The 15353-nt window shown below is 38.0% G+C and overlaps 1 pseudogene; it reads right to left on the minus strand.

Moving 5' to 3' along the window:
• Window positions 1-15088, minus strand: part of LOC112516310 — a 50779-nt pseudogene extending 35691 nt beyond the window's left edge.
• Window positions 15089-15353: the final 265 nt, after the last annotated feature.

A 15353-nucleotide genomic window follows, 5' to 3' on the forward strand; every position in this document is an offset into this window, starting at 1 on the left:
CAAACGCCAACAGTCATGGGAAGAGAAGCAACAAATTAACCAGTACCCTAGAACAATCTAGTTAAAGAAGGTAAAACCACAATTTCACATGGAACCTCTAGGAATGACCTGCTACGTCTAGCCAGACGACCTGTAATATGTAACAGAGCGTCTGGATGTCATAGAACACAAGACAACTTTTAATATGACTGACTTTCGAGACAAAAGATTTGTGGATGAATGGTGCTCACGTCTCTTTATAAATGTACATACTAAAACCCAAGATGTTAGTTAAAATTTGACCAGACAGGGGAAAAACAAAGAACAACAACATGCCTACATCTCCTCATGATTCATGAAGGGACACAAACCTGAAGAAGACCCTGGCTGGTGCACGGGGCATGTGATAGCGAAATAATAATCCATTCCCGAACAACTTTTTGGTACAAAGAGCGAACAGAAGCTATCCAAGCAGGATCGCTAACAATACCTGAAGGCGGGTCATTATGCACGGAGAATAGGAGGCAATCAAGGCAAGATGAATTCCACAAGATCTGCAAGCATGTCATCCAGTACTTATAGGATTGTTAACATAATGAGCATATGGATGTTCACACAAATAAAAAAAAGTAGAGAAGAAACAATTATGTTAAAAGAGTTTTCTTCTATCGAAGTCATAAGCTAGGCATTGAATTAGCACAAATAACATTGTACCTGCGGAAATTTATCCCTCAGCTGAGACAAGAGTTTAACCGAGACATCTCGAATGTGCTCCTCTCTCTGAGACATACTCTCTATGAGAAAACATGCATGGATAGCAAGAGTCGACTCTCTAACATCCATAGCATGTCCTGTCTCAAATATTTGATCCTCCTGTACTCATTATGGAATTGAAGATTAGATAGCAACATAGAAGGCAGCAACATTCGAGACTGTAAGAGATGAAGAGACTTTATAGCATGACTGTAAAATATTTATAACTAAAGTCTGGAGGAGTTTCTGGAAATAAGTACTGATGAAAAAACGCCATAAGTAAACATCATCAAATGTAAAGGTTAATAAAAGGCAGCTCAATAAAGGAAGACAAGATATAAGAAATGAGGGTTGTTCGGTAACGGCTTTAATGGCCTGTATAGCTTATTCGATTAGCCATACATGGGTGTTCGGTTGTGGCTTCTTCGGTAAGACAATAACTTATTCGGTAAGCCAAAAATATAGAGTCTCATAGACACTCGGCCCTTTATTCCCCTTCTACCTTTCCCTCTCTTTCATGTTCATCTTCATTCCCGTCCCTGCTCGTTGTCCATCAATCCAACACACTCATCTCCATTTCTCTTCTCCATCTCCATTTCACATTTGATATCGACTCCTATTCACGGAATGAAGTTGATCAATCTGTTCTTCTCCTTTCCCTTTGTGAGCTTTGATGTCATCGCTCGCTCCTATTCGGATCTCGAATACTCCTCACAGATGTTCGAGCTTCGAACTAAGGCTCGAAACATGAGACAAGATAACGGTAATGTTACTACTTATTTTAATACCTTAACCAAACTTTGGCAGGAATTGGATCTTTTTTCTCAACCCGAGTAGCAAGATCCATTAGATGTTGAGTTATATAAGAAGATGCTTACCAAAGAAAAAACCTGTGATTTCCTTGTCGGACTTGATTCCTCACTCGATGATGTTTGAGGACGTATTCTCAGCCTTAAACCCCTACCAGCAATCGATGTCATCTTTGCCGAAGTTTGCCAAGAAGAGCATTGGAAAAGGACCATGATGACGAATCCAGTTCTTAATGAAACACAGATCGAGTCTGAAACTTCTGCATTAGTTGCACATAACCGTGGACCTTGCAAACCCTCTCTGGTGTGACCACTGTCAACATCCCTATCATACAAAGAGTACTTGCTTTGGGTACCTCGGAGCCAACGAACGTAGGAAAGTAAGGGGGCGTTTGGTTCGTAGAATGGAATTCGATGGAATTGGAATTCATCAAATGAATTTGACTTTGAGGGAATGGAATCTGATGGAATTTGACCATGCCTTGTGATTGCGTTTGGTTGCATGGAATTGGATTAGGGAAGGACTCTGTAGGAAAGGAACTGAAATCCTAGCATATTGCCATGGAATTGTAAAATCTGTGCGTGAAGGAATCGACTGGAATTGAAAGGATTCCATAGTCTTATTCTATGAACCAAACACTCTATTTGGAATTTGGTCAAAGGATTGGACATTCCAATTCCTTTCAATTCCCATGATCCAAACAGCCCCTAAGGGAAACCCAACAATCCTAGGATCATCTTCTTCCTCCAAACCTATAGATGTTTTTTCCAAAGCACAACTTGAGCAAATTAGGCAGCACTTAACTTCTTCAACCTCACTTATGGCTCCTGGTAACCATCAAACCAAAGATATTCCATGTGAGTCATGGATTGTTGATTCTGGGGCATCAGAACACATGTCTGGTAATAGATAAGTTTTTCAATCCTTAAAGCCTTGCTTGAGGGAGAGAACAATCACCTTAGAAGATGGTTTTGTAGCTCCTGTTGAGGGAATTGGTTTATTTCATTTATTGATGATCATACTCGAGTTTGTTGGATTTATCTTTTACGTGACAAAGCTGAAGTTGTTATCTGTGATTTTTATGCAATATGATGCGAACATCAAATTCCTTCGAACCAACAACGGCACCGAGTATTTCAATTCGGCCATGTCTAGCTTTACCACTAGACATGGTACCATACACCAAAGCCCTTGCATTAATACCCCTCAACAAAATGGCATTTCGAAAGAAAAAATGGCATTTACTAGAGGTAGCACGATCCCTACTCTTTCAAAGTCATACACCCAAATCTTTTGGGGGTGATGCAATTCTAACAGGCTGCTACCTCATCAATCGATTACCTTCATGGGCATTAAAATTCCAAACACCTCTAGCCGTCCTACAAATATCCTTCCCAAAGGCTTATACCTCTTCCAATCTTGGTTTAAGAGTATTTAGTTGCTCGGTCTTTGTCCATATTCATAGTCAAAAAGGTCCAAACTTCAACCAAGGAGTGTGAAAGGTGTCTTTGTTTGTTATTCCTCCTTCCAAAAGGGATATCAAATGCTATTGTCCAAAGGAACAAAAATACTTTGTTTCACACGACATTACCTATTCAATTTTATTACTCTCCTCACTCTAATCAGGAAGCTCAAGTATTCAATCCTGTAGGATCCAGAAGTTTGGAACAATTTTGGTCGTCCAATCCTCCAACCACCCCACCAAATAACCAGCTAGAAGCCACCTCACCCACACCCACAATTCCCGAAACAACTGATCCTCTCTCTATCCCTAAAACCCCACCTACAACCCATAACCTGTCCCCACCCAACCCACAAACCAAGACGAGTCCTTCCCAATCACATACAGTCGAAGGAAAGGAGTTACTACAAAGTCCACGGTGCACCAAGAGTTGCCTTCGAAATCTGATCTTGATGCACCGAATGCATTCAGAAAAGGGATGCGCTCTTGCACTCAACATCCTATTTCTGATTTTTTTTTTTTGGCTATACTCATCTAGCTCCACCTATGAAGGCTCTTGTTTCAAATTTGTCTTTAACAAAAGAACCAATCAATATTCAAGAAGCTTTACAAGACAGTAAGTGGAAAGTTGCGGAATTTGAAGAGCTTTGTTCCCTTCAAAGAAATGGTACATGGGTGGTGGTTGAACGACCGCACGGAAAGACCCTGGTTGCTTGTACATGGGTGTTCATGGTCAAGTACAAAAGCGATGTCTCTATTGAAAGATACAAGGCTCGATTAGTAGCAAAAGGCTACATACAGACATACGAAATCGATTATCAAGAAACATTTGCCTCAGTTGCAAAAATTAATACCATTCGGGTTCTTCTATCACTTGCTGCCAACTTCGACTTGCCTCTTCATCAATTAGACGTAAAAAATGTGTTCCTAAATGGCAACCTCAACGAGGAATTCGACATTGACTTACCCCCTGGTATTCATGCTACAAATGGCAACCATAATGTTTGTCGTCTTAAGAAAGCCATTTATGGTCGCAAATAGTCCCCTAAAGCATGGTTTGATCGATTCACTCACATGGTTAAACAATTTGGATATGCTCAAGCCCATGTTGATCACACTCTTTTCTATCTTAGGTAACATGGTGAGATTGTTATCCTAATAGTGTATATCGACGACGTTATACTTACGAGAGATCATGTTGTGGCCATTGCAAAAATCAAAGCCCATCTTCCTAAATCCTTCGAAATGAAAGACCTTGGTCCATTATGGTACTTCTTGGGAATGAAGATTGCAAGAAAGAAATCTACGATTAGCTTGTCTCAAAGGAAATATACCTTGGACATGCTAAAGGACACCGGGATGCTAGGATCTCGGCCAGCTTCGACTCCTATGGATTCTAATCTAAAGCCTGATACTACTTCAACGATTCCAGTCGACAGGGGAGATTCCAACCTTTTGTTGGTCGACTGATATACCTAGCACAAACCAGGCCTGATATTACTTTTGCAGTTAACTATGTAAGCCAATTCATGCACTCACCGTCCCAATGTCATCTTGATGTTGCCCATCAAATCCAACGGTATCTTAAAGATACACTAGGTCATGGTTTATTGTTCAAGAAACAAAACAACCGAAGTGTAGAAGTGTTCACAGATGCAAGTTGGGCAAGTTGTCAAAATGATTGGCGTTTTACCTCGGATTATTGCTCCTATGTGTTTGGCTATCTTGTCACGTGGCGAAGTAAGAAACAGGGAGTAGTCTCAAGAAGCAGTGTTGATGCCAAACTACAAGCTACTGCCCTAGGTGTGTGTGAAGCACTCTGGCTAAGGCGATTACTAAAAGAACTAAGAATCTATGTACAACACCCAATGACTATTTGGTGTGACAATAAAGCTGCTATGGCCATGACACATAATCCAGTTCATCATAATCGAACAAAAAATCTTGAGTTGGATCGTCACTTCATCAAGGAGAAAATTAACAAGGGAATCTTGAAGGTCTCCTACATTTCAACTACTCAACAAGTGGCCGACATTTTCGCTAAAGCACTAAATGTGCCACTGTTATACTATACAGCATGAGGGGGAGTCTAGAATAATATGTCGATATAGATTAATTGATAGTTGTAGATAGACTCTGATAAGGAAGCTTCTATAGATAAGTATTTATCCCATATTGTTAGGAGTTGTAGTCTATCCCATTACCTCTACTTGTATATATATTCCCTTATGTTGTAAATCAATATACAGCAGAAAATAATATTCTTCTTGCACCTCTAAAACTTTTAAAAACCAACCAAACATCCCCTTACAAAGCCCAAGACAACATTCATAAAAACCCTCGATGTTACTCATTCAAAAGGCATAAAATTAACCAAACAAACCTACTGAGTTCCACATGGGGTAGAATTTGAGGAGGGTAAGATGTACACGAACCTTGCCTCTACTCCAAGGAGTAGAAAGCTTGTTCCAGGCCCCAGCTTGTAAAAATATTTAGAAAATATGATCTTGTGAGAAACATTTGGTTCTAACAGTTAGACAAAGTTTGAAATAGGAAAGAGAAAAAACACTTTATTACTTTGGTATGGCATAATTTAAAGGATGAAGTTTGTCTTGATCAGGCTAGGAATCAACAGTAATACTCAACAATCAGCATATGAAAAAATTACCAGCCACGATAATGCTGTCTCAAAAGCACGATGGACAATGGCCATCAAGCATTGAAAAACAGCAGGCGCAAGATTTGGACTTTTGAGATACTCAAAAGCACAGCTGAAGGCACTCCTAGAAGCCGTAGAACTAGGACCGCAGTTAAGGAGTCCGCCGTTGCTGCTGAACCGTATTATTTCCAAAAAAGCAACTGCAAGAAGATAAGTTGCCTTGACTCCTGAAAATTTTCGGCAAAAGAATCAGGTATACTTCACAAAAATAACACAAGTGAACCAATAATGTTACTAAAGAGAATAGATGATGGCAATTTTGCACGCATCTAGAAATACTTTTATTGGATAGCATGTATTGTGCTGTCTCATCAAGGATGTAGTATATCCTTATCTTCATTGAGGTGATCATATCTGATAGGTGATGTGCATGAATACGTGTAAATTCTTCTTGATTGAATATATATAAGAAATGCCATGAATCATTTCATGGTGTGAGACCTAAAGTAATCAAAGCCCTAGCACAAAAAAACCTATAGTGCAAACTCTAATCGTGTTATGCACCAGTTGCTGCCACCCAATCAAAATCTGCACCAGTTGCTGCCACCCAATCAAAATCTGCACCAGTTCCCATCAACACCTACAACTGACCATAATTGTTTTAACTTGTTTGCGTCGACCTCCCAAACCTAACTACTGGATCCCTTTCTAGTAACAACTTCACCATGTCCCCTTTTGCAATCACTACTCTCTTTTTGAACTGACGTGTAGTGGCTGTTTTCTTCTCACTACATATTGGTATCCAAATTCTTTTATTTTGTGTACAACAGCTTCTTTTATGGATTAAATACAGGTTATTGTTTAAGGCTAATACTCAAGAAGAACAAAAGGGGTATTGGTGATAGTCTTAAGATTTACAACTTCGCTTAGAATACCCATAAAATCAGACAATTCAAGCTATGTCAAGTGGTCCATGTTTGTTCACCTGGGCAAGAGTGTTACAAGGACCATTTTCTGACTGATGACCGCAATAACCCATGAGTGGGAAGTTGATGACAAAGGCATGTCACATATGTATGGCCTTATGGAATACCATGGAACCTAATGTTCTATCCATAGCCATGAACTGAACGACCAAAAAATTATGGGATCATTAGCAGCTTTAGTTCTGCTAATCCATATGACATGCTTACCAAATGTCACAGCCTAGATATGAAAAAGGTGACTCTAGTATGACAAAGTACTTCACGCATTCTCATAAATTGCATGTTGAACCACAAGATCTGATTCCTCTTGGTGCTGATAGCAAAACCTGCATTAACTACTGTTAAACCCTAGACTTGACACATATCTCTTCCTGTATAATCTTTTGTTGTGTCATGGAAAGGTGGAGGATCTTCTACGAAACAAAACAAAAGGATCCAATGGTCACTATTGCTATGAATTTGGACATATCAAATAGCATTGCCGAAATCAGGGATGAACCTATTAAAGGCCGAGCAGGGTCCGTGCACCCGCCAATTAATTGCATTAGAAAAAAGTGAACCCTTGCAAGCGCTATAAATATAGCAAATTACAAGGAGGAACAACTGTTAACTATCCGATGTGGGACAACTTATCAGAACCATATATACATGATTATAAAGTTAATAGGTTGCATAGCCAACCAATGTGGGAACAAATCATCAGTCCAAGATTATGAAGGGTGCCTTTTCATAAAGACAAGGAACCAACTTTCGAACACTTGTCTAAGATTTTTCCATTAACTTCTTAAATATGTAATTGTTAACTTTTTTTATTACATCTCTTTCGAAGACCAACGAATTTTTCTTCCTCCGTAAGATGCAAAGAGTAGACCGAATGATTGCTTCCCACATCGAAGCTAATGAGGATGCACCCCCATTGCTACAATTGCCTGAAATTAGTTCCTCAATTGTTCTAGACCGGATGTTCCTGCCACACCAAGCAAAAAAAAAATTCCAACACGTGCACACAGATCAAGCATTCCATAAAGCAATGATTTGGAATTCTTAATGTCCATCTAGCTCGTGTTTTGGTCCTATGCTTTTGTTTTGTATCGTTTGCTCTTTCTGGTTTCTAGGTTTTTTGTAGTGGTTTGATTGTTCTTCCTTGCATTCTGCCCCTTACAGAATGTGGAACTCTTCGGTGTTTTGTTTTGGGTTCTTCCCTGTTCTTGATATTATTGCCTTTCAAAAATATTTGATCAACTTGCTTTTTAATTTAAAATAAAATTTTAATTTGTAATATCTTAATCATTATAAATAACTATATTTCAGTTAACATCTAATTATACAAAAGGTATAATACAAGTATTGTTATCTGTAAGCACTTACTATGAAACAATTAGTAAAATAACCATTGGCTCTAACTTGATTTGATTCAATTATTGATTTTCCCTAAATTATAGATTTGCCCAAAAACTGTGTTAATTTTCCTAGTTAAATTTTGATTTTCTCAAACCCTAGTTGTTCATTTAGGATATTTGTTATCAAATCAAATAGTTAAGTCCAATAGAAACAAAATTAGAAACCTAGAAAAAAGAGTAAATGATAACGAGAATCAAATCAGAAAAATTTACGAAATCAACCAAAAAAGTCCCTGAAACAGTGAAAAATTGCTAAAAACACGTCGGATATAAGATGCAGTCTTGCGTCTTGCAGAACAGGTCAATTCAATTTGGGGAATGTATTTTATTCCACAAATTGACACAATTAAACTCAAAGTTCTCTATACCTGAAATTGTGCTCATTACTCCAACCTCAACGCGCCCTCCTAAAGCAGCAGAAAGTGCTGTTCTTTGGCTTACAGCAGCTTTTTCATTTCCACTTCCTCGGCGACTACCAGGATTGTGAAGAGCATTAAGTTCTAGCTCATCTTCAAGCCATTTTACAGAGCTCACAACCTGACGAAAGGGAAACATAGCAAGCAAACACAAAGACAGTACAGTAAATCATTTAAGGAGACTCGAGTTGCCAGAAATATCATGCGGTCAAAACAATAAATTACCTTTCAAGTAAATGCAAACAACTGTTCGCTCAAGTTAGTACTGAATGACAGCATTTGATTATTCCATTTAAACCTTCCGGGGAATGCCAACTTACCAGGGGTGGGGTCCCTTGAGAAATACGCTGAACAGCAGAACACCACTGAGGATTCCACATGTATGGTCCATTTACAGCTTGCAGAGCAACTCCAGTTGTACTCCCCACACTGTTCGATGTTGTAGGATTTGACTTCATTGCAACGGATTTTAGCAACGGAGGTGCTAAACCAAACAGGGCAACATAAAACCATAGGTTACGAAATAACTTCAGAAGTGAAGGTTCAACAGCCACTGTTGGGTCAAAATCAGAACATATTTCAGCCACAGCAGGAAGTAAAGGCCCAAGAAAATCAGCTCCACAGCTGCAAAATGTGAAAGAATATGCTTTAGGGCAACTGCTGAACAATATTGTGGATGATTGAAACATAGAATAATATCCTATTAGCTCCACCTCTCTACTAATACTAAACCTAGCACATACTTACAAATAAAACAGAAGTTGTGGTCACACAAGGTCAGAGATTCAGGCACGGTTTGTGTCCACCGACCATGTTAGTCCAACATGGACAATTCCTAGGTATTATATTGACTGTTGGAGAACTTCACGTTTTAGAGAATTCAGTTTAGGTGAAGGCATGATTTATCATGACATTCATAGAAGGGTGCATGAAATTTGACATGGTAAATTACAGAAAAGGAGTACATCAAATTCATATGTCATGCACTATCATGGAGTACAATAAAACAACTCATTACCTTCCACTTTTGGACTCAGAAGCCAAGCCTACATCTGAGCATAACGACAACAGGCGCTGACGGTAGTCGACCCGCAGTTTACCATTACTAAGGCCACTAGCTATCAATTGAAATCCTGCAGGAAGAGTCTAGAATTTAATTGAACTAATGAGCGTTTATCTAGAATAATATTATTTAACAAAAAGATAGCATAGTTTTAACAGTTCGATTTTGTTGTTAATGTAAAACAGTTTCCGCATCAACTCACATAAGTTACTTCCACTGCCCCAGAATAGGATTCAACATGTAAAATTTTAACTAGCAAGTGTCAAACGTGTTATTTTTTTATTTTGAGAGAACGATTATTCTAATTTTAGAGGAAAAACTAATGACTAATTGAACTATAACAGAAGGGATTACAACAGAAAATGGTTGAAACCAAAAAACTAAAAGGACGATTTCTAGCTCGAATTTGGAACGTTTAGGTTTTCAATTTACAGAATCAGGAGTGGACTGTCGTTGTAGGATGCGTGACCATGATAGTGAGTAAGTAGATATGGTACCTACATATTTTGGCAAGCCCATTATGAGTGGCAGCTTCAATATGAATCCACAGAATACAAGGGTGTAGCATAGCAGACGAGCATTGTTTAGCAACAAAACAATGACCCTCATACTTAACGGTTATATTTAAAAAAAATATGCATGTGGCAGTTTCTGTCTAGTTCAACTCACTAAAATGAATGTAAATGAAGTAAATAGTTTCCAACAGATATACCTCAATGCGTTCTGTATTGGCTTCTTCTGGCAAACTATTGCTTTCAATAGATCCACTGCTAGAGAGTTTGCTTAAGTAGCTTCTCATCATTAGCACAACAACTTCGCGATAGGACTTCTCAAAACCTAAACTCGCCATGCGAGAAACGGCATCAAGAATCTGCAGTAACTCAAGAAACAAAAACTGAGAATGCCTCAAAAGTGATATAAACAACTTCAGAGCATATGAAGTTCTGAAGAAATGATTAGTTGATATACGTCTATAAAATGGTACAAATATGAAAAGAGGCCACACTCAGGACAGCAACCAGAAAAATGATTAGTTATCATGAAATAAAACCATAATTGCATATAACATGACTTAAGATGGTATCATACCCGGAGGCGCAACAAGCCAGGTGTCGAAGCATCGCCCTCCTCTAGATTTTCAATGAATAAAGGCAATATCGTGTCTACAACTTCAGTTTTATGAACTTGTACATTTAGCTCCGCAAGCAAGCGGATGACATTGAGCTGTACGACAGGAGCAGCCTTTTTCTCTTTAGCATCCTGAAGTGATAACTACAAATGATAAACGGATATTTGGTTCAATAAATCGGAGAATAAATTCTAATAAATGCAATGTCCTACCATAATGTTAATAGTTTGATTCTGAAAGGTAACTTGCTGAGTGTTCCAATGAAAATTAACTAGGGAGGGTTACAACGTTTCAGACATAACCAACTAAATTAACTAGGTGACTTTTGAAAATTGTAAAATTATTTTCTTATGGAAGATGGAAATATGAACTTTTTATTAATTATCCTGTTAACGGAACTAATGAACAATGCTTCATCTAAAACAAATAGATACAGTTTTAGATTCTTCTATGCCACACCTATTATCTTCCAATTACAATGTTGGTATGGGTATTATTACTAATTACAATTTGGGTTGCTTGGTAGAGAGATCAAAATTTATCTATTTATTTTGTCTAATTTGTAGTCTTGTAGAATCCACAACAATTTTGGAGTGTTACAAAGTGATCATTTTCATCATCTTAAACCAAAAATGTCTCTTTTATGAATGGAGTTACAATTACAAAGCTACCAATTCAGTAATCAAGTTAAATTTATTTGTTACTATGGACCTCTCCAGTAAGTTATGACAACTACTTCAAAAAGAATATACATTTCTTGGTCAAATTTTTCACTGTAAAGCTTAAGTTTTTACTTCTGTGTAATTAGGCTATGAAGATAAATTACACTCTTATTAACTTCTATGACCATCACAAAACGATGATCAAGTTCTACGTCTAATAAATGAGACTTATTTATAGATATAAATTGCTTTCCTTAACAAAATAATATAGTAGAATAATTTGCATTACTTGACTTCTAAAATTGGGCCTTTTTATCAATTAGGGACAAGATCATATTCAACCACCATATACTACTGTCTATCACCAGAAGGAAAAACCAACAGCCATTGTGGAAAAAACTATTGTATTAGAACCCAACTTCATATTTATTAAGTTATTAACATAAAAAAGTGAATGTAAATTAGCACCGGCATAATCATCACCATGATTGCCAAACCACCACTTGAAACATTCGACAATTCTCCAACATAGTTAGGACCATGAAACCATCATATGTTCAACACCTATATCAGGGTTAAAGATGTATAGCTGTTTATCCTTCCAAAATGTAGAACTGAATTACAATGTTTATGTTCAATTATGCAGTGTATTTCTATACTAAGAGCGGCCGAATTGAGGTAAGCAATGCTTCTAAAAGAATTCATTAAGAATTCAAAGGCGTCCAGTATTACAGAATTATTGCGGATACAAGGATGTAACCTAATAGTAAGAAAGATAGTTTGTATGTTGTACTATGGTGTTCGTAACTATTTTAGAGTTATTACTATTCAGTTGTTTTAAGTTGTGCTACTTGTACACTTTTAAACTTGTGGCAGCTGAGTCTCGTCAGTCCAGGATCTATCAAGCAGGTCAAGAGCAAGTGTAAGTGGTGCATGTGGTAGACCATAAAGAGAACAAAAGATAAGAAAAGACAAGGAAAACTGTAATATGCAGAAATAATATGATTGCCACTCTCTATAACTGTAGCAGGAGAAATGGCAGAAACCAAGACCGATACAGGTGTATCCAGGGGCAGTAAACAACCAACGAGAATCAAAAAATTGTCATGGATTCAAGTCAAGCAATGGTTGTTTACCTGCTTTAACACACTTTGAGGAGTTGTTGGTAATCCTAGTTTGAACAAAGGATTTACTTTGCTTCACAAGCTGGCCTAGGGCAATTTCTATCTTACATGCTTTCAATAACCAGATCACATGCACATGCATAATATGTGTGTGTCTACAGTAGCCTTAATAAACCTCTTTTTCTTGAAAAATTATACCAAAGTTCCAGCCATATCACCAATTTGAGCATTACTTGGAGGGGACAAGATCAACAATTCTGAAAAGGTGCTGAAAAGTGGTCCCTGTTGCTGCAAATTGTACTTCTTGTTTTCAAGCTTTTGTTTTATGTCGTCTAGGATTCATTTTCCTCTATATGATAAGAGGCTTCAGAATTGTAAAAACGCAATTGATGATATAGATGAAAATGAAAGGAGTTATCTCTATTTCCTGAAATCATCATTTCGTTTAGAGATATTTGATCTTGGTGGTTCGGAGTGTTCTCTTTTTCTTTAGTCTGGTGGATTAATTTCATTTAGAGTTTAGAGTAGTGGGTTCTTATTTGAGTGTTCACTGTTCCCTTTCCCTATAAACTTGGTGGATTAATTTCCTGTAGAGATTAGAGTAGTGGGTTCTTAACTATCTCTTATTTTCCCCAAGTCATAAACTTCATAGTTTCTGGTTCGGGTTCTTTGTTTCATCCTCAACTTTCTAGTTTGGGTTCTCTGTTTCATCCTGAACTTTCAGTCCAACTTAATCGTTTCTGTCCAGCACTTGATTTCACATCAAAGACTTGCAGAGATAGAAAGAATACAACCAACCTTTTCCTCGTAATCATGGTGTTCACGAATACTTGTAGCCAATCCCATGATAAATGTATCCACAGGAGCCCGGTCTTTGGTCCATCCAAACTCAATTATCTCACAGCTTGTCTTTAAGACACTGTCAAACATAGCTCCCTGGCTACTTCCCCAAGTGTCAGCCTACTCAAAGAATCATAATGCAAATAAGCAACCAAGAAACAATTGAACTAAGATGCAGAGAATAACCTTGATCAAACCAAAAAATATCTACCTGAGCACATGTAATTAGCACGAGCTGTTTGAATCGAATAAGCAAAACTCGCAGTAAATGACCTCCACGAGTAAAAGCAATTTTGGAGATACCATCAAGCAAGGAGTTGAAAAGATCTTCACAGGTCCTCAACCTACGCCACACCGAGTAGAGACAAGCTTCGGCAGCTTCGGCTAGTAAGGCAAGAGCCCCATGCAACAATTTCTTTGATGATTTCCCATCTAAATCGAAGGAGACATGGCTTTTAACTTTTAACTTAGCTGCAGCTTTATAAACAGAAAGCTTTGTATTAATTCTAGCTTTTAATGATGAACCCTGCTCTGTCCAGTCATGCTTCCTTATCTGCCAACAAACACCAGTTCATGTACTTGCTCTTCTATTTGCCAAGTTTTTTTTTGAAGTATATAACATTTATACACGGCAAATGCAACAAATAAACTTACACACCCTCCTCACCTTTGGTGAGGTTTGAACCCCTGGCCTCCTAGGAGGCCAAGGACTATGATATCGCTAGGCCAAAGGCCCTTTGGTTTCCATTTCCCAAGTTGTTCATATGAAGCCAATGAAATTGTTATTTCTTGAACTACCAAGTTGAAACTAGTGAACTACATAAGCAACGTAATAATGACAATATATTAAATTGTGTTTGTCAATTGTTAAGTTGTTATACCTTTAGAAAAGCTGTCATCAGTCGGAGTTGCTCCTTTGTAATGAGACGTACACGTTCCAAAAGCTGGGTATCAATCTGAACTTTATCAAGAATGCGCTCAATCAAATTGAAGGCAATCTCTTGTTTCTCCAGATACTCCATAGACTCCTCTATGAAATACGTAACTCCCTTACTATCGCCATTACTAGAAGCAGGTGAACCGTTACTCAAAAAAGAATCAAGCAAGCATGAAACCAATTTATTGGCATCTGAAGGGATAATCTGAGGAAAATTCTGTGACAAAGCAGTCAAGAAAGCCCTAGAAAGTCCTAAATCAGTACTCCCATCATTAACAGCAGCGAAGACAATGCCTCCCATGAAGCCTGCCACATCTGTACTAAATTCATGATGTAGTTCAGTTGCTTTAACGACGTACCCTAAGAATTCACTGTAAAATGATGCAACGGATGCGTTCCCAAAGGATTTAGGCCAAAATGATTGGCTAAACGACGAAGGGATTGAGCGAATGAACTCCAGAACAGTCATTCGAGGGCATGAATCGTCGTAATTAGGGCATTTTGAAAGGAATCTGGCTGTTGCAACAACAGCATTGAGTTGAAACCGTGAAATCTGAGGAGAACCGGAGAGGAGCGACTCCGGGGGAGGGCATCGTTTGCAAATCCAAGCAATTTTACCGGAATATTGATTAGGATTCTTGGCGATCAAGTCGCAAAGCTCCGTCAATGCCTGCATTGTCAACAATTATTCAAATCTCGAAAACAAAAACTCGTGAAATCAATCAAAACTGCATGGTGTATCGAAGGATTGCACATCGATCACATAATATGCGCATGAAATTCAGGGTTCTTTTGTGATCTTCCTTCCCTTTTCTCGAATGTTAACATCAATCTCCTTGCGTTTTTGCTACTAACTATATTGCATGCAAAAGCTTTTCTCTCGCAATTCTCCATACCCCAAATACGCTTCCCTCGTTCATCCGTCATCCACGGTCTGTCCAAGATAGACTTCTCTGTCTTCTCCGTGTTTGCAGCAGTTAAATAAATCCACAAAATACCAAGATTTTCCCGTCAAGATTCAAATTAAAAGAAAAAAGGAGTAAATTGCATTATTGGTCCCTGTGGTTTGTTATTTTTCTTGTTGGGTCCTTACAAAAAATTTATTGCAAAAAAACCCCATGACTTTAGGTCGC

The sequence above is a fragment of the Cynara cardunculus genome (assembly GCF_001531365.2).
Source record: "Cynara cardunculus var. scolymus isolate 2C chromosome LG 8, CcrdV1, whole genome shotgun sequence".
NCBI lineage: Eukaryota > Viridiplantae > Streptophyta > Magnoliopsida > Asterales > Asteraceae > Cynara > Cynara cardunculus.